Raw genomic sequence first — 25,664 nt, 5'->3', positions numbered from 1 at the left:
TTAGTAGCATGTTATTTAGCCTCCATCTGTTTTTGTATTTTCCAGTTTTTTTCTGGTTTCAAACTATTGTGATTGGAGCACATGGTTGATATGATTTCAATCTTCTTAATTCATTGAGACTTGTTCTGTGTCTTAACATGTGGTCTATTTTGGACAATGCTCCATGTGCACTTGAGAAAAATGTATATTTTGCTGCTTTGGGATAAAATGCTCAGAAAATATCTATTAAATCCATCTGGTCTAGTGTGTCTTTCAGGCCTATTGTTTCCTTTTTGATTCTTTGCCCAGATGATCTGTCCATTGGTGTCAATGGGGTGTTAAAGTCTCCTACTATGAGTGTATTACTGTTGATCTTTCCTTTTATACCAGTCAATAATTGCTTTATGTGTATAGGTGCTCCTATGTTGGGTAGGGATATATTTACTATGGTTATGTCCTTTTGATTTATCTATCCCTTTATCATTAAGTAATGCCCTTCTTTGTCTATTATTATAACCTTTGTTTGAAAGTCTATTTTATCTTATATAAGTATCACTACCCTGGCTTTTTTTATTTTTATTTTTTTTTCATTTCCATTGGCATATAATCTTTTTCCATCCCTTTACTTTCAGTCTGTGAGTGTCAATTAATCTGAAGTGGGTCTCTTGTCGACAACATATACATGGGTCTTGTTTTCTTATCCATTCAGCTACCTTATATCTTTTGATTGGATCATTTAATCCATTTACACTTGAAGTGTTTACTGATAGATACATAGTTACTGTCATTTTATTATGGATTTGCTCTGTTGTGATCTGGTGCCAGCCTCCATATGCATGGGTTTTGTAGACCCTGGGGAGGGGCTCCCCAGTAGGTCAAATCAGCTGGTTTTTATTGCTCAGGGCTACTTTGTGGGAGCTACAAAGCAATCTGCAGATGTTTGTTACCTATGCTGTATCTATAGGTAAGTGGAAGAGACAACGCAGTAGGTTGAGGTCCAGTTACCACCCTTACTGGGCCTGAGACACTATAGCAGAAGGACCAGTGCCCCTCAAGGCTTGAGAAGGCTTATCAATGGCCCGTAAAACTCTGGAACTAGAAGAGCCTCTGGGTTATATTTGTGTTGGATGCTGCAGGGACCTTGGAGGTCACCTAGATCTATTGAGACGATTTCCCCTTGCCACTGCAGTGTCACTTTTCATGCCAATGCTGTCTTTGTGACTCCCCGTACAAGTTTAATATTGTAGCAAGGCCAGCCCCTTCCCAGCCTGCAAACACCTGAGCTTGCTCAAGAATTACTTAAGCTTGTGGGTGTTAGTCTGTGGCCCTCCACTGAAAGCTTTTTCCAGATGCATGGGCTTTGAATGGGCCACAGGAAGTGAGTATTGTTGTTTGCTGTTGAATTCATGACCCAAGGAAAGCACAGGATGGGACTGGGTTACCTGAGAACAGCCTTGCCACAGGTAATTTGTAGGTTATGTAGGGCAGTGTATCAGTGAGGCACAGGGCATCAGACCTATATGGCATCAGTTTTGCTGTTAGTTCTGAGACTGCGGGCTTCCACAAAAGTCACATATCACTGCAAGACCTACTGGGATAGGCCCACAAACCCCTCCAATCTGCCTAAGCTATATTGTATCTCGTTTTGGCAGCAGACATCTTCATGTTGCTGTATTCTCTGATTTTTGCTCACTTTACTATCCGAGGCCTGTTGACTATGCAGAATGCACAACTTCATCCAGGAGCCAGGTAGGAGCAGTTGCCTGTCAATGTACCACAGGAACTTTGTGGTTGGATGGGGAGGGATCTCAGGGAGTCAAGTTCCATCAGGCCAATACAGCCTCAGTTTTGCTGTAACTTCTATGTCTGTGCATTCTTGCAGCAGTCATGTTACCACTGGAGGCAATTGGAAGTCTAGCGTCAACCCAGTGTTGTGTGGGGTTGGTCATGATACAGATGTGCAATTAGCATTTTTCCTTGTTTCTTCCACACTGACACAGCAAAGAATTACAGGTCAGCAAAATTTAGAAGAAGTAAGATTTATTAAAAGTTTATTTTAGGTGTACGGCCATGCTGCTCTGAACAAGCCCAATCTTGTCTGATCTTGGAAGCTAAGCAGGGTCAAGCCTGGTTAGTACTTGGATGGGAGACCACCTAGGAAGACCAGGTGTTGTAGGCATAAAATTAAAAAAAAAAAGGGATTGGAAGCTGAAAAAGTCCTTACAACCTGTGAGGTCCACCAAGGGTTGCCTTGCGTAAAAAAAAACATAAAAAATCAACTAGCTCATATACTTAGTTTTCTTTGATACAGTAATGGAAGTGAAAGATAGTTGATATTCTACCCTGCTTTCACCTAGTCCACTATCTTGCCCCCTCCTCCAACTTTTTTATTATTATGATATTCTTATGGTGATCTGTGATTAGTGATCTTTGATGTTACCATTGTAATTATTTTGGGGTGCCACAAGCCATGCCCACATAACACAGTAAACTTAATAAATAAATGTTCTGTGTGTTCTGACTGCTCCACTGACCAACTATCCCATTGTCTCTTCCTCTCCTCAAACATTCCCATTTCCTAAGATACAATAGAATTAAAATTAGGCCAATTAATGATCCTACAATTACCTCTAACTATTCAAGTGAAGAAAAGGGACACAGGTCTCTCACTTTAAATTAAAAGCTAGAAATAGTTAAGATTAGTGAGAAAAGCATTTCCAAAGCCAAGGTAGACCAAAAGCTAAGCCTCTTTACTTTTGGTAAAGTAAACTACTAGCCAAGTTATGAGTGCAAAGGAAGAGTTCTTGAAAGGAATTGAAAGTGCTACCCCAGGAAATGCATAAATAATAAGAAAGTAAAATAGACTTTTTGCTGATATGGAGAAAGTTTTAATGGACTGGATAGATCAAGTCAGCCACAGCATTCCCTTTAGCCAAAAACTAATCCATAGCAAGGGCATAACTTTCTTCAATACTATGAAGGCTGAGAGAGATGAGGAACCTACAGAACAGTCTGAGGCTAGCAGAGGTTGGTTCATTAGATTTAAGGGAAGAAGCCATCTTCATAACATAAAAGTACAAAGTAAAACAGCAAATGATGATGTAGAATCTGCAGCAACTTATCCAGAAGGTCTAACTGAAACAATTAATGAAGATGGTTACACTAAATAACAAATTTTCAATGTGGTTAAATAAACCTTATATTGGAAAAAGATTCTATCTACAACTTTCATAGCTAGAGAAAATATGTTAATGCTTGGCTTTAAAACTTCAAAACACTGACTGACTCTCTTGTTAGGAGTTAATTCAGCTGGTCACTTCAAGTTAAAGCCAATGCTCATTTACCATTCTCCAAATCCTAGTGCCCTTAAGAATTATACCAAATAAACTCTGTCTATACTCTATAAGTGGAACAACAAAGCCTGGATGACAGCACATCTGTTTACAACATGGTTTACTGAATATTTTAAGCCTATTGCTGAGACCTATTGCTCAGAAAAAAAAAAAAAAAAAAGATTTCTTTCAAAATGATTCTGCTTATTGACAATGCACATGATCACCCAAGAGCTCTGATGGAGATATAAAACAATATTAATGTTATTTTCATGCACGTTAACGCCACATTCATTTGGCAGCCCACGGATCAAGGAGTAATTTTGACTTTCAAGTTTTATTATTTATGAAATACATTTGTAAGGCTATAGCAGTCATAGATAGTAATTTCTCTGATAGATCTGGGCAAAGTAAGTAGAAAACCTTCTGAAAGAATTCTTCACTCTACATGTCATTAAAAATATTTACGATTCTTAGGAAGATGTCAAAATATAAACATTAACAGGAATTTGGAAGAAGTTGATTCCAAACTTCATGGATAGCTTTGAGGGATTCAAGACTCCAGTGGAAGAAACAACTGCTGATATGATAACAGCAAGAGAACTAGAATTAGAAATGGAACTTGAAGATGTGACTGAATTGTTGCAATTTCATAATAAAATTTTAATAGATAAGGAGTTATTATAGATGAACAAAAAAAGTAGTTTCTTGAGATGGAATCTACTCTTGGTGAAGCTGCTGTGAAGACTGTTTAAATGAAAACAAAGGATTAAGAACTTAGTTGATATAGCAATGGCAAGGATTGAGAATATAGAATCTAATTTTAAAATAATTTCTGCTGTGGGTAAAATGCTATCAAACACCATTGCATGTTACAGAGACATTATTTGTGAAAGGAATAGTCAGTCACTGTGGCAACTTCATTACTGTCTTATTTTAAGAAATTGTCAAAGCCACTCCAATCACCAACCTTTAGCAATCACCAACCTGAGCAGTCATCAGCCATCAACATCGAGGCAAAAATCTCCACCAGCAAAAATATTGTAATTCGCTAAAGGCTCAGGTTATGATTAGCATTTTTAGCAATAAAATATTTTTAATTAAGGTATGTACGTTGTTTTTTAGAGATAATTCTATTGCACACTTAATGAACTACAGTATAGACTAAACATAACCTATATATTCACTGGGAAATTTAAAAAAATCATGTGACTCGCTTTATTGGGATATTGCTTTTACTGTAGTGCTCTGAAACTTAACCTCAATATCTCCAAGGTATGCCTGTAGTCCTATTGGCATGAGGCTTTTGAAGCCTTCTAGAGAGGTAGTAAAGAGTATATGATTAAGAAGTGAAAAAGAACAGATACATAAAAAACATATTCCACTATAAAATTGCAGAAACTTTTGTAAAATAAACATTTAATGCATTTCTAGTTTAATAGAGGAAAAATAAATAAATCTCCAAACACTACCCCTCATCACCATCAACAAAGTGAGAAGCTTGAAATAAAAACAGAACAGGAAGTTTTGAGGAGCCATTGAAAGCAAAAGGGCAGTTACACTAAAAGTAACCTCCCAAATCAGCACTGTAGTATAGAGATTAAGACATGAGAAAATGTCTAAGGAGGGAGAACAACCTGAGACCGCTGTATTTTATCAAAGATACTGGAAGGAGTTTAAATGTGTCTCAGGTCATTAGTGACTCTTGATCTCAGGCAGAGGCATCTGCAAATAAAGGCATGCCCTCTCTAGGCCTTTATATTACCACAGAAAAAGATCAAAGAGCTATAAACTCATTATTAAAGATCACTAAATAATGAAGGAAATAAACTGGCATAAATGAGAGCAGGAAATTTAGAAAAACAAGATATTAACACATCTAAGAAGTGAATTGAAATTATAAATAAGCTATAAATTATTTATTAAATGTTAAACAAAATAAGATATTGACTCCAAAAAATGAAGAAGCAGTACAAGAGTATCTAAAATAATCTGATATTTGAAAACAAACAGAATTTTTAGAAATGTGTATATGCACATACAAATACCTATTTTTATTTGTTGAAATTTAAAACTCAATGGGCTATTCTACTTATGTCACGTTTTGAAACCTAAAAGTTTATAAGTTTCAATGAAAAAAATCCAGATAGGTTGCAAAATGAAAGTTTAATTTTTTTGACCTATCAGATTCCTAAAGAAACAAAGAAATCTAAATAAATCCAGGAAATAAAAGGATCTATATATATGGAGAAGTATAACATGTTTATGGATTGAAAAATGCAATATTTTTTATATCAAGTGTCTCCATGTTGAGCTATATATGTGATGCAATTCTAATTACAGTTCAAGAAGATATTTTTTGAAATTATAAGATAAATTTAAAATTCATATAAAATTTTTAATTACATTTATTGAGGTGACACAGATAAATAAAATTATATAGGTTTCAAGTGTACAATTCAATAATATGTCATATGTATATTGCATTGTGTGTTCATTACCCAGAGTTCAATTTCCTTTCATCACCACATATTTGACCCCCTTTACCATTATCTACCTCTCCCATTCCCTCTTGTCCCTCTGGTAACCACTAAACTGTTGTCTGTGTTTATGAGTTTTTGTTTGTTTATCTTGTTCATTTGCTGCTTTCAGTTTTATATGCCACATATAAATGAAATTATGTAGTTCTCAACTTTTTCTGCCTAACTTATTTTACTTAGCATGATAATCTCAAGATTCTCCCCTGTTGCCACAAGTGGTAGTACTTCATCTTTTCTTAGAGTTGAGTAATATTCCATTGTATATATGTACTATATCTTCTTTATCCAATCATCTACCGAAGGACACTTCAATTATTTCCAAGTCTTGGCCACAATGCATAATGCTGCTATGAATATTGGGGTGCATATATCTTTACAAATAAATGTTTTCAGTTTTGGAGGGTAGATACCCAGAAGAGAGATTGCTGGGTTATATGGTAATTCTATTCTTAGATTTTTGAGGAAACTCCATTCTGTTTTCCAGTGTGGCTGTACCAATTTGCAGTCCCATCAGCAGTGTATGAGTGTTTCTATTTCTTCACATCCTCTCCAACATTTGTTATCACTTGTCCTGTTGATGATAGCCATTCTAAGTGTGAGATGGTATTGTGGTTTTGATTTGCATTTCCCTAATAGCTATTGTTGGCCATTTAGAAGAAGTGTCTGTTCAGATGCTCTGCCCATTTTTAATTGGATTGTTTTTGTTTTATTTTGTTTTGTTTTTTGTTGAGTTGCAAGTGTTCTTTGTACATTTTAGATATTAGCCTTTTATTGAAGGCATTGTTTGCAAATATGAAAATTTAAAGGTCTAAGAAGAGCCAAAGCAATTTTGAAAAAGAACAAAGTTGAATGACGTAGAATAACCAACTCCCAGACATACTATAAATCTATAGTAATCAATACAGTGTGGTATTGGCTTACAAATAGATATTTCTATAAAGCAAATGAAAGAATTTTAAAAACCTGAGCAGAAAGTACAGAGTTCCCACTTATTCCCTCAGCCCCTCCCCAACATACACAGTTTTTCTTATTACTGACATGTTGCATTAGTGTAGTGCATTTATTACAACTGATGAGCCAACGTTGACACAATATTATTAACTAAAGTCTCTCCATTAGAGTTCACTCTACGTTGTACATATAAGTTTTGACAAATGTACAATGACATCTTATTTTAAAATGTAGATTTTGTTATTAATCAGGTATGATAAGTCCAATAAATGAGACAGTTGTCACTGAAAAGATAGTTGGTTACTCATAGTTTCAGATGGGATACATCATGCCATAAGGGCTACCCAGGACACATCTGGGTCTGTCAGGAGGCAGAGGCGTAGAGGCAAACATGGTTAAGAGCCTTTATTATAGTCCCTGAAACAAAACAGAGAAGGTAAAGTAAGCAGGTTTAGGATTAACTAGTTAGGATCATTTCAGCCAGCTCTGGAGCATATGGAGCTTTCTCTAATTGTCTGATACCTGGCCCTGAAATAATAAGGGCAGCTATATAGTGGCCTAGATTTTGAAAGCCTGATAGATGGGGTAAAGTTTTGAGCTCTGGATTAATTGATTTGCATATAAAGGGTGTACTTATAGGGGATTTTCTATCTCTGGGAATTGGTTAACCCTGGGTGGGCAATCTTTTCGGTGCCACTAGGTCTCTAGATGTCAGCATATCAAAAACTACATTGTTAATACAAATGTATTCATCATTATAGTATCATATAGAATGCCTTCAATGCCCTAAAAATCCTTTGTGTTTGACCTGCACCCATTCTTTTTTTTTCCTCTCTGTCTTCCTAAGCCCCTGGCAACCAGCGATCTATTTATTATCTCCTTAGTTTTTTTTCTTTTCCAGAATGTCATATAGTTAGAATTGTATAGTATGCAGCCTTTTCAGATTAGTTTCTTTTGCTTAGCATTCACATAATATCAAATGATTTTCACAGAGGATTAAGTGTAACTCAGTGCGAAAATAATGGTCTTTCCAATAAATGGTGCTGGAATAACTGGTTAAACATATTTTAAAAAATTTACCTCGACCTTTAACTCATACCATATAAAGAATATCAACTTGAAATAATTGAGGTGTAAACAAAATGTGAAAGTTATAATATTCTTAGAAGAAAACATAAGAAAAATATTTATGACTTTAGGTTGGTAAAGATTTTATAAATTAGACACAAAAACAAAACCATAAGTGTACAAAAAATGTACTCTACAAAAATAAGAAATTTTGCTCTTTGGAAGACACCACTTTTAAAAGAAAAGAGAAACCACAATTTGGAAAGAAATCTTTGTAATACATATGTGTGATAGGCAGAATTTTAAGATACTGCCTTCCCACTCTTTGGTGAATGCAGCTTGCATTGTCACCTTCCCTTACCTGTGGGGCAGACAAATGGATATAATGTGATATCATTCTGTTGGTTAGGCTACTACTCAGCTGACCTTAAGTTAAACGAAAGGAAGTCTATCCTGGGTGGGTCTGACCTAATAAAATGGTTGAATCTTTAAAACAAACAAAAAGTAGCAGCAGATATGTTCCTACTATCTGGAAGAAAGCAAACATATATATTTTAAAATGCCTATCGCAGCTACATGGCAGGGAACTATGGATGATCTCTAAGCACAGAGAGTGGTCCCTTGAAAACAACTAATAAGAAAATAAAGACCTTAGTCATATAGCCACAAAGAAATATATTCTTCCAACAACCAATGAGCATAGAAGATAACACTGAGACTCAGATAAGAATCACAGCCCCATCTAACACTCTGATTATAGCCTGAAAAATAGACCCAATTAAGCCATTCACAAATTCCTAGCCCATGAACATTATAAGATAATAAATTTGGGTTAATTTAAGTTGATAAGTTTGTAAGAACTTATGCATCAATAAGAAACAAATGCAATCTGTTTGACAGATGACTTGTGTCTAGTAATTGTAAACAATTTCTAAAACTCAATTATAAAAATTCGTACAACCCAGTAGTTGAACAGATACTTGACCAAAGAAGATATATGAATGGCAAATAGGCAAAACAAAACTTACTGACATTAATTTCCTATGGCTATTATACCACATGACTATTTAGTGGTTTAAAACAACATATTTATTTTCTCATAGTTTTATAAGTTATAAATCTGATATGGGCTAAAATTAATATGTATATACAGGGCTGCATTTCTTTCCATAGGCTCTAGGAAAAACTCCTTTCCCCCCTTTTTAGCTTCCAAAGACTCCCATATTTCTTGATGCATACCCCACTTCTTCTATCTTCAAAGTCAGCAGCCTTATGTGTCTTTGACCATTCTTCTACAGTCATATCTCCCCCTAACCCCTCAGCTGGGAAACATTCTCCACTTTGGAGGGCTCATGTGTTTAGGTTGGACCCACTCAGATAATCCAAAATAATCTCATCTCAAGGTTTTTATACATTAATCACACCTATACAGTCCATTTTGCCACGTAAAGTAACATTCATAAGTTCCAGGGATTAAGATGTGGACATTTTTAGGATATCAATATTCTTACTACCATGGGCTCAGCATTATCAGTCACCAGGGAAATGTAAATTAATACTAAAATGACATGACACTATGCACCCACTAGAAAAGCTAAAATTAAAAATACTAGATAATATCATGTGTTAAGAAGAATATGGTACAACTGGGTATCTCATAATAATCCTGATGGGAATAGAAAATAGTACAACTATTTTGAAAAATAGTCTACTCATCTCTTAGTTTAACATAATTACTTAGCAGCTCTATTCTTAGGTACTTACCCCAGAGTGTATAAAACGTAAGTCCACAAGCAGCCTTGTTTATAAATGTTAATAGTTTTAGTTCTAATAGGAAAAAATTGGAAACTATCTAAATACCTATCAACAAGAAAAGAAATAAATTATGGTATGTTCACACAATTTAACACTATCCAGTATTAAAAATAAAGAAATTTTTAGCATACACAGCAACGTGTATAACTCTTAGGGTCATTATGTATCAAGTACAAAAGAGAATGTGCTATAAGATTACATTTACATAAAACTCTAGGAAAGATAATTCTAATCCAATGATAGAAAGAACACCAGTGTTGCCTACTTCCTGGAATGGGGAGCAGAGATTTACTAGGAAGCTGTGTATAGTAAACTTTTGAGATGATGGAAAAGAATTATATCTTGCTTATGGTGATATATTCCATGGTTACATTCATAGTTCAATTTATCATTGAACTATAAATTAAATAAAAGGATTTTATTGTATGAAATTATACTTCAATAATTTATTTTTATAAAATGAAAGATAAATTAAAGACATTTTTGAGACAGATAAAATATAAAACAATTTGTCTTCCACAGATCTGCTCTATAAGAAATGCTAAAACAAGTTTTTCAGGCTGAAGATGCCACATCGAAACAGATGGAATTCCAGATTGTCAGGAAGAAATGAAGAATGACAGAAAGACTGAATATCTGGATAAATGAAGAAAACTTTTTTTAAAAGTATCTTTATCTATATCTTTATATCTATGTTTATCTAAATATCATTAATCTGTTGCCATGAATCAAACTACTCCCATTCTTCAAAGCCAGAGAGAGAATCACTCTTTCTACTCAACTAAGATGACTCTTACATAATATAACATAATCATGTCAGTTACTGCATGATCAATTTTGCCATATTCTATTGACTAGAAGCAAGTCAGTTTTCCCACACTGGTTGGAAGGGATTTTATATGGCATATACCATTAGGGGTTACCTTAGGATGTTATTGTCAAAGTCGACCCTCTTGTCTCCAGTGATCTATATCTCTCTCACATGTAAAATATATTCACTCCATTCCAAGACATTCAAAAGTCTCATACCATTGCAGCCTTAAGTCAAAGTTAAAAATTTCATCATCTAAATCTAGGCCAGGTGCAGATGAGGCTCATGGAGTTAGTTCGTTTTGCTCTTGAGGAAAAATGCCTCTTAATCTTGTGGACATTTGAAAGTAAAGAGACAAGTTATCTCCCTCCAATATAACTGTGATGGTTCATTTTCTGTGTCAAGTCAATAAGCCATTAGGGGTCCAAAATTTTGGTTAAATATTATAACTGGGTGTGTCTGTGAGGATCTTTATGAATGAGATTAATTTTTGAACTGGTAGACTGAGTAAAGTGGATTGCCCTCCCTAATGTGGGAGGATCTTATTCAATACAATAAAGGCTTGAATAGAAGAAAAGGGTGAGTAAGAAAGAATTCTTTTTTTCCACCAGATTGCTTTCAAACTGGGAAATAAGTCTTCTGCTTAAGACATGGATTGGAATTTACACAATTGACTCTCCTGCTTCTCACTCAGGCCTTCAGACTTTGATTAGAAATATACCATCATCTTGAGGGGATCTCAGGGGTCTGTGGAACTGCCCCAGACAGCAGCTTGTCTCCGTGTGATCTATGACTACTGCGAGAACATGCAGATACAGAAATTTCAGAAAACTGAGGCTATCGGCCTGATAACCCTTGACTCCTTGAGCTCCTGCCCCATCCAATATACAGAGTGCTCATCGCACATTGATAGGCAGCTGTCCGTGCCCTAGGGTGGTGCATTTATGCATGAGGTAGGCAACAGTTGACATTGCTACGATTGGAAACTTCTACAGTGAGCCACAGAGACAGGTATGTAAACTGACATTACAGTGACAGGGGGAAATTTACTCAGTAGATAGGTCCAGGAGACCCTTGAGGTCCCTGAACCACCCAACACGAATATCACCCAGAGACTCTTCCAGTTTCACAGATTTACGGGCAACTGACAGGCAGTGTCAGACTTGAAAGAGCACTGGTTCCTCTGCTAAACTTCCCTAGGTCAGGGCCAGGGATAAGCAGAATGCAGCCTGCAGCATTGGCTCTTCTAGTTACCTATAGATCAAGCATAGGCAACAATGATCTGCATTCGCTTTGTAGCTCCCACCAGGTAGCCCCGAGCAATCAAAAGCAGCGACTGAACTTGGCCTACTAGGGAGCCCCTCCCAAGGGGCAACAAAACTAACGTGTCCAGAGGCTGGCACCAGACCACAACAGAGCAAATCCTGACTAGCCCCATTAGTGCTACACACAAAGGGTAGTTGCAACAAGTACACAAGCCTCTTAGGGCAAATCCCACTTAGTGGGGTCAGTCCCCACAAAGCAACTCTTACCCTGTGGGCACAACCAATTCCCACAATTAGTCAGCATAAACATTAATCCCATCCACAGATGTACTAACAACAATAATAGCTTGGCAACAACAAATAATCACACAAAACCCACATAGAAATCGCATCCAGAGCTCCAGGCATAGGAGGTCAGGGAAAATCTTAAGGAATTCACTACCAACAAACCAGTAGTACAAGAAATGTTAAAGAGAATTCTGTAAAAAATAAAAAAAAAAAAGAATGGGAAAAACACCCACGAATATAAATAATAAAATGACAGTAACTATGTATCTATCAGTAATCACTTAAGTGTAAATGGATTAAATGCTCCAATCAAAATACATAGAGTAGCTAAATGGATAAGAAAACAAGACCCATGCATATGTTGTCCACAAGAGACTCACTTCAGATCAATCAACACTCACAGACTGAAAGTAAAGGGATGAAAAAGATATTTTAAGCAAATGAAAATGAAAGAAAAAGCTGGCGTAGCGATACTTATATCAGACAAAATAGACTTTAAAACAAAGTTTATAATAAGAAGCAAAGAAAGGTATTACACAATGTTAAAGGGATCAATAAATCAAGAGGACATAATACTAATAAACATATATGTACCCAAGAATATCTACATACATAAAGCAATTATTGATGGACATAAAAGGAGAAATCAATACTAATATACTCATAGTAGGAGACTTTAACACCCCATTGACATCAATGTACATATCTTCCAGACAAAAAAAATCAACAAAGAAAAAATGGGCCTAAAAGACACACCAGACCAGATGGATTTAATAAATATTTTCTGAGCATTTCACCCCAAAACAGCAAAACATACATTCTTTTCTAGTGCACGTGGAATATTTTTCATAATAGACCACATGTTAGGACACAGAACAAGTCTCAATAAATGTAAGAGGATTGAAATTACATTAGCCATCTTCTCCGATCACAATGGTATGAAACTAGAGATCAACTACAAGAAAAAAAAAAGAAAATAAATAAACACATGGGGCTAAATAACATGCTACTAAACAATGAATGGGTTAACAATGAGAACAAAGAATAAATTAAAAGATACCTAGAGACAATTGAAAATGAAAACACAATGACTCAAAAACCTATGGGACAAAACAAAAGCAGTCCTAAGAGGGAAATTCATAGCAATACAAGCCTACTTCAAGAATCAAGTAAAAACTCAAATAAACAATCTAACCTTACTCTTAGCAGAACCAGAAAAAGAACAGTAAACAAAGCCCAAAGTGATTAGAAGGATGGAAGTAATAAAGATCAGAGAGGAAATAAATGAAATCGACTTTAGAAAAGCAATACAAAAGATTAATGAAACCAAGAGCTGGTTCTTGGAAAGGATAAGCAAAATTGATAAACCCTTCTCCAAACTCATCAAGGTAAAAAAGAGAGAGAACTCAAATAATTAAAATCAGAAATGAAAGAGGAGAAATTACTATGGACGCCACAGAAATACATAAGAAAATACTATGAGCAATTATATGCTAACAAATTGGACAATTGAGAGAAATGGATACATTCCTAGAAACATACAATCTCCCAAAAGAGTCAAGAAGAAACAGGAAATCTGAACTAACTGATTACCACCAACAAAACTGAATCGGTAATTAAAAACCTCCCAAAAAAACAAAAGTCCTGGACCAGATGGCTTCATAGACAAATTTCGCCAAACATTCAAAGAAGAATTAACACCTATTCTCAAAGTATTCCAAAAAATTCAAAAAGAGGGAAGGTATTTTTCAGAGAGCTAGAACAAATAATCCTAAAATTTATACAGAACCATAAAAGACCCCAAACAGCAACGGTAATCTTGAGAAAGAAGAACAAAGTTGGAGGTATCACACTACCTAATATCAAAGTATACTAGAGGCTGTAGTAATCAAAACAGCATGGTACTGACATAAAAATAGATACATTAAGCAATGGAACAGAATAGAGAGCCCAGAAATAAATCTACGCCTATACGCTCACTTAGTATATGACAAAGGAGGCAAGACTATACAATGAGGTAAAGACAGTCTCTTCGATAAATGATGCTGAGTAAATTGGACAGATACATGCACAGAAATGAAACTGGACCATCTTCATACACCATATTCTTGTATAAGAATAGACTCCAAATGGATTAAAGACTTAAATGTAAGACCCACAACTATAAAACTTCTAGAAAAAAACATAGGCAGTAATTCCTCTGATATTGCTACTGCTAATTTCTTATTGTATATATCTCCCTGGACAAGGGAAACAAAAGAAAAAAGAAAAAAAAAATGAGACTATATCAAACTAAAAAGTTTTTGCACAGCAAAGGAAACCATCAACAGAATGAAAAGACAACTGACTGAATGAGAGAAAATATTCACTTATGATACATCTAATAAGGGGTTAATATACAAAATATATAAAGAACTCATACAATTCAATAACAACAAAACAAATAATCCAATTAAAAAAATGGGCAGAAGACCTGAACAGATATTTCTCCAAAGAGGAAATATAGATCACTAATAGACATATAAAAAGATGCTCAAGGTCACTAATTATCAAAAAAATGCAAATTAAAACTACAATGAGATATCACCTCACACTTATTAGGAGGACCATTATCAACAACAATAAAGATAACAGCTTGGAAGAAGATATGAAGACAAGGGTAACTTTGTGCACTGTTGGTAGGAATGCAAAATGGTGCAGCAGCTAAGGAAACAGTATAGAGGTTCTTCAAGAAATTAAAAATAGAACTACGTATAATTCAGCAACCTCACTTTTAGGTATATATTCAAAAGAACTATAATCAGGATCTCAAAGAGATATTTGCATTTCATATTCATTACAGTATTATTCACAATAGCCAAGATATGGAAACAACCCAAGTGTCAATCAACAGATGAACTGATAAAGAAAACATGGTATATATACATAAAACAGAATATTATTAATTCTTAAAGAAATTCTGCCATTTGTGACAACATGAATGAATGTGAAGAATGTTATGCTAAGTGAAATAAACCAGTCATAGAAGGACAAATATTGCATCATTCCACTTATCTGAGGAATTTAAAATAGTCTAAATCATAGAAGCAGAGATATAATATAGTCGTTTCCAGGGGTTGGGAAGAAAGGGAAATGGAGAGTTGTTCAATGATATAAAGTTTCAGTTATGCTACATAAAAAGTTCTAGAAACTTACCCTGCAACATATTATCTATAGTTAACTATACACTGTTGTGCACTTTAAAATGTGTTAGGAGAAGAGATCTCATGTTAAGTGTTCTTTCAAACAAAACGAAACAAAACAAAACAAAGGGACAAAAGAAAACTTTGGTTTGTATTGGATATGTTTATTACCTTGATTGTAGTGATGATATTATAGGTATTTGCATATGTCCAAATGCATTAGATTGTACTCTTTAAATATTTGAAGTTTATTATATATCAATTTTACCTTAATAAAGCTGTTAAAACACAGTGAGAATTGAGAATAAATAATTTGAAGATAATGAGAAGGAAAGCACAAATTTAATTTAATGAAATGTGGCTGTCTGGATTATGATTATATAATTAGGATTATATGATTATATTTATATAATTATATATATGTATGATATATGTATAAAATAGTGAATTGTATTAGATCTAGCTTTTAAGTCACCATTTTCCACATCATCAACAACTCTTAAAGTAAAAATGGCACAAAAATCATTTGGTTACAATTTTTTCCCCAATTTTTTGCCAGTGTAAACTAAATGTTAAAATAAAAGCAGAAAGAGCCATAAATTAGTTCTACTTTCATTTAAATGAGCTGAACTTGGCCCAAATCTTTTTGAGAAATAAAACAGGTTATAAATACATGAATTTTAAGATAACTGGGATAATGGAGGGAAATTGGAATGATTCTGCCTATGTATTTGTATGTCTTATTAAAAGAAACAAAATGTGACTATACTAGAATGTTTGTCTCTGTAGTGTCGCATGATTAACCTGCATCCCTATTATATCAGAAAACTCATTATTATAAGTTCCTCTGTTAAACCAATCTGCTACATGTAACAATATAGAAAACAAGAATAAACTGAGATTTAAAAGATTCTAAACACTAGAAGCAATATATTTCTCCACCCATGCTCTCTATTCATTTTGATTTTCTATCTATTTTCTAGATGGAGCATTCTTACACAAGAATTGATATTTCCTCACTTCGATTTCCTTTTTAAAGAAAGGAATTTATATTAGAATTTATAGAAACCAATGATTTCTGCCACGGTTCTTTCTGCTAATTTCACACTTGCAAGAAAATAGAATTAAGGAAGAACTTAAAGAAAAAGAGACTTACTGCTCACTGTTAGGAATGCCCAACTTCTTATGTCACCTCTTTCAGGCATATAATTTCACATTGATGTAATTTTCCTTTAGATATGATTGTACTACTTTGAAAAGTCTTCAGACTGTTATAAGATTTATGTATTCTATACACATGGTGCAAGTTGTATAAAAAAGTTAACTAAAATTTTTCTAATATGGAGTATTCAGTGAAACTGAATATCTAGAAATAAAATTATTACAAATATTTGAGACTTAGTTTTAATACAATAAAGATAGATAAGTGGGTGATATTATTCATCAAGGAATATTTCAGATCCATAGAATTATGTAGTTTATGACTTTGTAAAGAAAATTCTTTAATTCTTTGGATAAATAGCTATGTGAATTATTGGCAAATAAAATTGTGTTTCCTGGAAATATGTAAATAAACACTTGATAACACACTTAAAATACATTACATGTCATTTGTTTAAGCCTATTTTAAGGACATAGAGTGCTATACAAAATATGTACTTATAAATATTGAAAAATGAAAACAATTTTTAGGAATGTGGACATAAAGTATGATGAATCTTTTTTTTCCCATAGACTTCTTAATATAGAAATAATACTCACTATGTGGATAGGAGTCTTGTCTTTACAAATCCAGCTCCTGTCCTGTCCTAGAGTCTGGGACAGAAGCCTTGATCTGAGAGCCAGCAATCTATTTGTCTCAAAAACACAACAGAAGAACATAATGTAACTTGACATTAGCAACTATTACTTTACCTCAAGAGGAAAGCGCTACCTGTGCTGATTGTAGGAAACTAGGCTAGAGAAAGTACAGGAAGCAGACAAATTTATCATATCCCTATATTTGATACATGGAAGATACTTTCAAAACTTCTCTCAGTCAATCTGATTTATGCTTTCGTCCATACTATATTCTAGCAATACAAAATTTAATAAATTTAAAGATTTGTGCTTGCTTCAATCCAAATGAACAATGAAATAATTAAATGAAATGAATAAAGGTTGATAAAACTGATGCAATGTCTAATTTTTACAAAACTTTACTTTGACCTTTTTTCTCATATTAATATATACAGTCTCATTCCAACCTTATTTAACCTGACTTTTATTGATGCCTCTTTCACTCTGACTGCTAGCTATTTTCTTTGACTGAGATTTACACTCACTCTACTTTCTCCTTTTTGGGTTGCTCTCCTTTTTGTGCTTGGTCTCTAGGACCCTATAGCTTTGTGCAGGCTCTAAGGAGTGCCACTCTATGAAGTTACTATTGGCTTTTTATTTTAAAAGAAGTATAAAAATTCCATTCCAAGTTTGGAAGGAAGGCTGTGTGAACAGGATCTTAACTTGTTCTGCTTTGTTGCAGGCTACTTTTGAATTATGTTCTCAAATTAGGATCCACTAATACTGAAGGTTATAGAATAGTAGCTTTTTATATGAGCTATAACTAGTGAGACTGTGTTAAGAATTAGTAAATATCATTTGATAATATAATTAAAGTATAAGGTAGACATTGGACTAGAAATTTCTTAAGGTTCCTTTCAACCTTAAGATTCTTTATATGCTTTAAAGTCAACTGTCACAAGTCATTATTAGTGTGTATATGCTATCAGTCAGAATCTTTTCCTAGTAAGACATTGAGCAGATTAGCCAGAATGCTAGAGAATAAGTCTGGAAGATCAGGTTGGGGAGGGGCTTAAATCCTGCACAAACAGAAAAGCAATCAGATCTAGTAATGTCGATTCAACCAAAGCATTTGCCACAGATGACAGTGAGGAACAGAAATGAGCAAATGAAAACAAGCCCAAAGGGCAACAACAGAATGGATGGAAATGAGAAACTGGTAAACAGTAAACTATCAGAATGTAACTGGATCAAATTAGGAACAGTACAGACACAAGTATAGTCATTTTGAGACAACTGGTACAAACAAACATTCTATGACTTCTCTTATTTATATTTAGGGAGAGTGGTTACATGGGTTACTAAGAATTGCATAAATGACCAGGAAAAAAAAAAGGCTATATATTCTCATATTCTCTAATATACTTTTTCAGTAATAGTGTTACAAGGAAAAATTAGTTCATTCTTATACCAGAGAAAACTGGTTGTTCACCAATACCCATTTTCTTCTTCCTTAACAAAGATACTTCTCAAGTTTTATCTTTTTTAAGTTAAATATATTGGGGTAACATTGGTTAATAACATTATATAAAATCTAGATGTATGATTTTATAGTACATAATCTTTATATTGCATTCTGTAGTCACCACTCAAAGTCTAGTCTCCCAATATTGGACCCCATTATCCTATTCCTCCTTCCCCCACCCCCTTTCCTCTCTGGTAACCATCATACTGTTGTATGTGTCTTTGAGTCTATTTGTTTCTTTTATTTGTTCATTGTTTATTTGTTCATATATGGTTCTTGTCCTTTTCAAACAAACTTATTTCACTTAGCATGACACTCTCAAGATCCATCCATGTTGTCACAAATGGCAATATTTCATCCTTTTTATAGCTAAGTAGAATTCCATTGTACATATGTACCACATCTTCTTTATCCAATCATCTATCAAGGGGCACTTTTGTTGTTTCCATACTTTGGCCACTGTGAATAAAGCTACAGGAAATATCTTTATGAATAAAATTTTATTTGGGGAGGTAGATACCCAGAGGAGGAATTGTTGGCTTATATGATAGTTCCATTCTTAATTTTCTGAAGAATCTCCATACTGTTTTTCATAGTGTCTTTACCAATTTACATCCCTACTATCACTGTACGAGAATTCCTTTACTTCCGCATCCAACACTTGTTATTTCTTGTCTTACTGATAATAAATGTCCTAAAAAGTGTGAGGTGATATCTTAGTGTGGTTTTGATTTGCATTTCTCTTATACCTAGTGAAGTTGAGCATCTTTTAACATATCTGTTGGTCATTTGTCTTCTCGGGAGAAGTGTCTGTTCAACACTTCTGCCATTTTTTCATCTCATGTTTTTAATTTGAAAGAAAAACCTAGAAAGATATTTTTAAATTTATTTTTGAAAGAATAACTACTTAAAGTTCTTTTTTTAAAAATTTTATTATAGTTAACACACAAATATTAGTTTCAAGTATATAACAATGAATATATAGATATAGCTATAGCTATAGCTATAGATATAGATATAGATATAGATATAGATAGATATAGATAGATTGATATGAAGTGAGTCTATTGTAGGCAGCACATGTAGGGGCTTATTTTCTTATTCATTCAACCACCTTGTGTTTTTCAATTAAATAATTTAATTCATTTATATTTAAAGTAGTTATTGATAGATATATAATTCTTGCAATTTTATTATTCATGTTTGATCTTTTTTTCTTATTTTTTGTAAAGTCCCTCAAACGTTTCTTGTAATACTGGTTTGGTATTAATGTACTCCTTCAATTTCACCACATATACACCAAAAAAGAAGAATGAAGAACAGGAACCACTTGAGGTGATAGATATGTTAATTAGTTTGATTGTGTTGATTATTTCACAACATATACATTTCAAAATATATATGTCAAGTCTTATACCTTAAATATGTACAGTCCTTATTTGTCAATTATACTTCAATAAAAGTAGGGGAAGAAGGAATGCTGCAAGTTAATTAGAGATAAGGGACACAAACATATAAATCATTATGTGTGGTAAGTTATGTTTCTCAAAGTAGTGATATAGAAAATGCTAAAGGATAATAAAAGAGAAATTCTTTTTTTTTTTTCCTGAGTCAATCGACACCAGATTGCTTCTTTTGTTTCTTGCTGCATGGTTTTGTGTGTTTGTTTATTCCCATCTCCTCACCCCTTCCTGTTTGGTAGCCATCACCTTGTTCTCTATATCTATGGGTCTGTTTTTATTTGTTTTATTTATTCATTCATTTTGTCTTTTTTTTTTTTTTTTTTTTTTTTTAGATTTCACATGTAAGTGAAATCATACGGTATTCTCCTTCCCTATCCGACTTATTTCACTTAGCATAATAACTTTAGGTCCATCCATGTCATTGCAATTGCCAAAATTTTATTCTTTTTTATTGCTGAATAATATATGATTCCATTATATATATATTATATAGTCCATAATAATGTATATTTCATTATATTCTATTATTTATGTATATATAGTCCATTATATAAATAATATTCCATTTAGATATAATATTCCACTGTAAATAATATTCCATCACATATATTATAATGAAATATTTTATATATATAATGGACTATATACATATAATGGACTATATATAGAGATCACATCTTCTTTGTCCATTCATCTATAGATAAATGTCTAGGTTCGCTTCCAAATCTTGGCTATTACTAGTAATGCTGCAACGGACATATGGGTTATTCAATTTTTGAAATTAGTGTTTTTGTTTTCTTTGGATAAATACCCAAAAGTGGAATTGTTGGAACATATGATAGCTCTATTTTTAATTTTTTGAGACATCTCCATACTGTTTTCTGTAGCGGCTACACTAATTCACAACCTCACCAACAATGTATGAGGTTTCTCTTTTCTCCACATCCTCGCCAGTATTTTTTGATTTGTTGATTTACTGATGGTAGACATTCTGACAGGTGTGAGGTGATATCTCATTATGGTTTTAATTTGCATTTCCCTGATGACTAATGATGTTGAGCATGTTTTCATATGTCCATTGGCCATTTGTATGTCCTCTTGGGAGAAATATCTATTCAGGTCCTCTTCTCATTTTTTAATTGAACCGTTTGGGTTTCAGTGTTAAGTTGTATAAGATCTTTATATATTTGGATACTAATTTCTTATTGGATATATCATTTGCTAATATCTTTTTTCATTCAGTAGGTTGTTTTTGTTTTGTTTTGTTGATGCTCTTTTTGATTTTTAAAATTTATTCTGCCACCCTACTTTTTTTATTGAATCATTTAACTCATTCACATTTAAAGTAATTATTGATAAGTATTTACTGATTGGCATTTTGTTATTTTTAGGTTGTTTTTATAGTGGTCCTCTGTTACTTTCTTCTCTTGATCTTTTCCCTTGTGGTTTGCAATTTTTCTTTAGTATATTATTTAGTTTTCTTTCTCTTTGTTCTTTGCATATCTTTTGTAGGTTTGGGGTTTGTAGTTACCATATTCACATATATTATTCTCTATTTATAGTAGTCGATTTCAAACTGATAGGCATTTATGATCAAATATATTCTTTAAAAACTACATTTTTACTCACTTCTCCATGCTTCATGTTTTTGATGTCATATTTTCAATATTTTTGTTTTGTGTATCTCCTAACTACTTGTTATAGTTTCAGTTGAGTTAAATGCATTTTTTCTTTTGACCTTCATAGTAGCTTTTTAAATATCTGATTCACTATATTTATTCAATATTTGGCTTAACCTGTGAGGTTTTTCCTTTTTTTATATATTCTTATATCTGATTATGGCCTTGCCTTTTTCTACTTTAAGGATATCTTTTAATATGTCTTGTAAAACTGATTTAATGATGATGAACTCCTTTAGTTTTCACTTGTCTGAGAATCTTTTTCTCCCCTTCAATTCTGAATGATATCCTTGTTGGGTAAATTATTCTAGGTTGTAGGTTCCTTTCTTTCAATACTTTGAAGATGTCCTGCAACTCCCTTCTGGCCTGTAAAGTTGCTGATGAGAAATCAGCTGACAGACTCATAGGGTTTTCTTTGTATGTAACTTGCTTTTCTCTTGCTGCCTTCAAGATTTTTTATCTTAAATTTTTGCCATTTTAACTATAATACGTCTTTGTGTAGGTCTCTTTGTGTTGGTCTTGTTTGGAGCTTTCTGTGTTTCCTGAACCTGGATGTTTGTATCTTTTCTCAGGTTAGAAAAGTATTCAGCCATTATTTTTTCAAATAAAGTTTCTGTTATTTTCTCTGTTTCTTCTTCTTCTGGGATCCCTATAATGCAAGTGTTTAAGCACTTGATATTATCCCAAAGGTTCCTTAAAGGTCCTCATTTTTTATTTATTTATTTTTCTTTCTGCTGTCTGGTTGATTTCCACTAGTTTGTCTTCCAGGTCACTGATCCATTCTTCTGTGTTACGTAACTTGGTATTGATTCCTTCTAATGTGTTTTTCATTTCAGTTATTGCATTCTTGAGGTCTCCTTGTACTTTCTTATATTTTTTAACTCTTTGTTGAAGTTCTCCCTAAGTTCTTCTATTTCATTCTCAAGTTTGATGAGCATCTTTATGACCATTTCTTTAAATTCTTTATCAGGCAAATTATTTATTTCCATTTCTTTAGTCCCCCCCCCCCACCCCGCACACACACACACCAGGGATTCTGCTTTTTCCTTTATTTGAAAGATATTATTCTGTCTTTTCAATTTTTTTGAACTTCTTATCTGTTTATATGAATTAGACAAAATCATTGTCTCTTTTTGTCTTAGAAATGTGTCCTTATATAGAATTGAGCTCTGTGTAGACTGTGTGTGCCAGGTAATTTTGGCAGTACCATAGAAGTGTGTGGGTTCCTAAGGCATCTGGGGCACTAGCCTACTGAGTTCCAGGTTAGGAGTCAAGGCATGTGTAGTAGTGCCCTATTGATTATGCTAGCTCCCTTTGTTTGAGCTGAAATGGTCTCCATTGATGTTTCTGGTAACTCACTGTAGTGACCTTGAAGGTAGGCTAGAGCACCTGGATAGAACTCCCCACATCCTATAGAGGTGGAGGAGGATATAAATAAAGATACTCATAAGCCCCTACAACCACAAGTAATTCCCACAGTCTGGAGAGCTCCTGTCGCTCTCCAGCCTTTTCTATACAGTTTCTTTTTTGTTGTTTTGTTTTGTTTTGTTTTTACTGAAAGTGGTCCCATGTAGAGGTGACCTTTGTGTAGACTCTATGTGATGGGTAGTTTTGGGAGGCTGCTTTGAGCCAAGAAGGCATCTATGATACCTGTGGCACTAACTTGGTGGGCTGGAGCAGCATTTGGCAGGGAGGTCAGATGTGTGTTGTAATACTCTATTGGCCCTGCTTGCTCCTTTTGTTGGGAAGCAAAAGTCTACAGCCAATGTAGTGGTGAACACACGGTGGTGATCTTGCAGGTGATGCCAATACTCCCATGTAGAGCTCCCATCTACCCCATCAAAGTGAAAAGGAATGTAAATAGTGATGCTAACTGATCTTCCAGCCTCAGAAAGTTCCCACAGTTCCTAGAAGGCTCCCTTGTATTTCCCACCTTCTCTATTTGGTCTCTCTCTCATTTATTATCAGAAGTTGTTCATTCAGTGTTCAGTTGTCTCACAGGAGTAATTGCTACCTATATACATGTATTTTTTATTTTGCTTATGAGAAGGGGCAAGTTCAGCAACTCCATGCACCACTGCCATCTTGGACTTTTCTGAGGAGAAATTCTTTATGAGCTAAATTGATAATTGAAATGTTCCTAGAGGAGGAGGCATTAGATTGAGCCTTTAAAACTCAGTGTACATATAAGAGATGTCTAAATTATTGATGAGAGATAAAAATAAAACTATGAACAAAAGTAAAGATATAAAAAATTAACTATTGTTGTAATAATGGTATGCAACAGAGCATCTCAAAACGCAGTGACCTAAAACAGCAATCGCTTATTCTCATTTGTGGGTTAGCTAGAAGTTGACTGTTCTCGGCTCTGCCTGGCTGGCCTTGGCTATAAGCTGTGCCTTCCTTGGTCCAGCATGAAAACCAATATAATATGGTGATAGTAGAAACATAAGAGAAAACCCAACTTTGCAAATACATTTCAAGTCTCTCCTCATGTGATATCTGCTTATGCCACATCTTTTAACATCTCCTGGATGAAGCAAGCTATAAATAAAGCCTAAACTAAAGTCAACTAGTAGGTAAGTACACACTAAATGTAGAGTGGGAAACTGCAAAATTACATGATAAAGATTATGGATTCAAGATAAGCGAACATGAGAGCCAATTATTTAACCAATATGGGTAGGAATGCATGAGTCATTTCGAGGTCTGTGATTTTTGGGCCACTTTAAATGATGAAAACAATACTTGTAGGAAAATTATCACTTTTAATAAGTATGGGCCACACATTGGAAATCCATGGATAACAGGCTAAGGAAATTGTTTCTTATAAGTAATAGAGTACCAATAAAGATTAATGAGCATTGTAAAGGCTTTATGAAAGTAATGTTTTATGAAGATTACCCTGGAAGCGTTATTCAGATGTGTTTAGAGAGAGAGACCGTGACATGGGAAATCAGATAGGGATAAGAAACCCTAATTATAAGAAAGTTAGAAAGGATATATTGCTATCTGAGAAAGTAGATTTCAGGGCAATGTATATTAAAATAGAGAAAGACAAAAAAAATCACAATAATAAAAGATCAATTCATTTGTCAGGGAGGTTTTCAAAAGTACTGAATATCAGATTACCAGAACAAGTAACAGAGTTTTAAAATTCACGAGACAAAATATAATTGAAATAAAGGGAAAAATAGATGAATCCATAATTATATTTGATGATTCCCACATTCCCTTCCCAGAAACTGATAGAACAAGTAGACAGAAAATCAAGGATATAGGAAACTGAACAATACTATCAACCATTTCAAACTAATATCCATGGATAGAATAATAAACCCAACCAAAAAAATATACATTCTGTTCCAGAGCACATGGAACATTCACTAAGGTAGACTATATAATTTGCTATAAACAAGTCTCATTTTAATGGCTTGAAATCATGTAGACTGTATTTTCTTACCTAAATTAAACTAAATCAGATATGACAAAAATGTATGTGAACAATATGAATATTTTGAAATTAAGCAACGTACTTTCAAAGAACTCATGTAGCAAATATAAAATTACAAGAGAAGTTAGAAAAATGTTTAGATGAATGATATTGAAAACACTACATATTAAAATGTGTAGGATACTGCCGGACAAATAATTAGAAGGAAATGTGTAGCTTTACATGCTTACACTAGAAACAATATTAAAAAATAAATTATTTGTAGACTTTTGCCTGTAAACAAGATGCAATACTAAGAACTACCTTCGTCCTACCTACCTGGATACTAATGAGAAATAAATGCAAGAAAAGTACTGAATATCAGATTACCAGAAGAAAGTAAATTAAAAACACAATGGTATTTAGAATGCTTAAAATAAAAAAAAAAGTAATGACAACATTACCTGTTGGCAAATACATAAAACAACTGGCACTATCATACATTGATGGTGGGAGTGTAAATTGTTTAGGTACACTGGAAAGTTAGCTGTTGG

At 33.7% G+C, this 25,664-nt stretch overlaps 1 pseudogene; it reads left to right on the top strand.

Annotated features, from left to right (window-relative positions):
* The first annotated feature begins 2,039 nt into the window (after positions 1 to 2,039).
* Positions 2,040 to 2,158, top strand: LOC112470872 (annotated as a pseudogene).
* Positions 2,159 to 25,664: the final 23,506 nt, after the last annotated feature.

Source organism: Pteropus alecto, unplaced genomic scaffold (assembly GCF_000325575.1).
Source record: "Pteropus alecto unplaced genomic scaffold, ASM32557v1 scaffold119, whole genome shotgun sequence".
In the NCBI taxonomy this organism is placed as follows: domain Eukaryota; kingdom Metazoa; phylum Chordata; class Mammalia; order Chiroptera; family Pteropodidae; genus Pteropus; species Pteropus alecto.
This window is presented reverse-complemented; position numbering and strand designations above follow the sequence as displayed.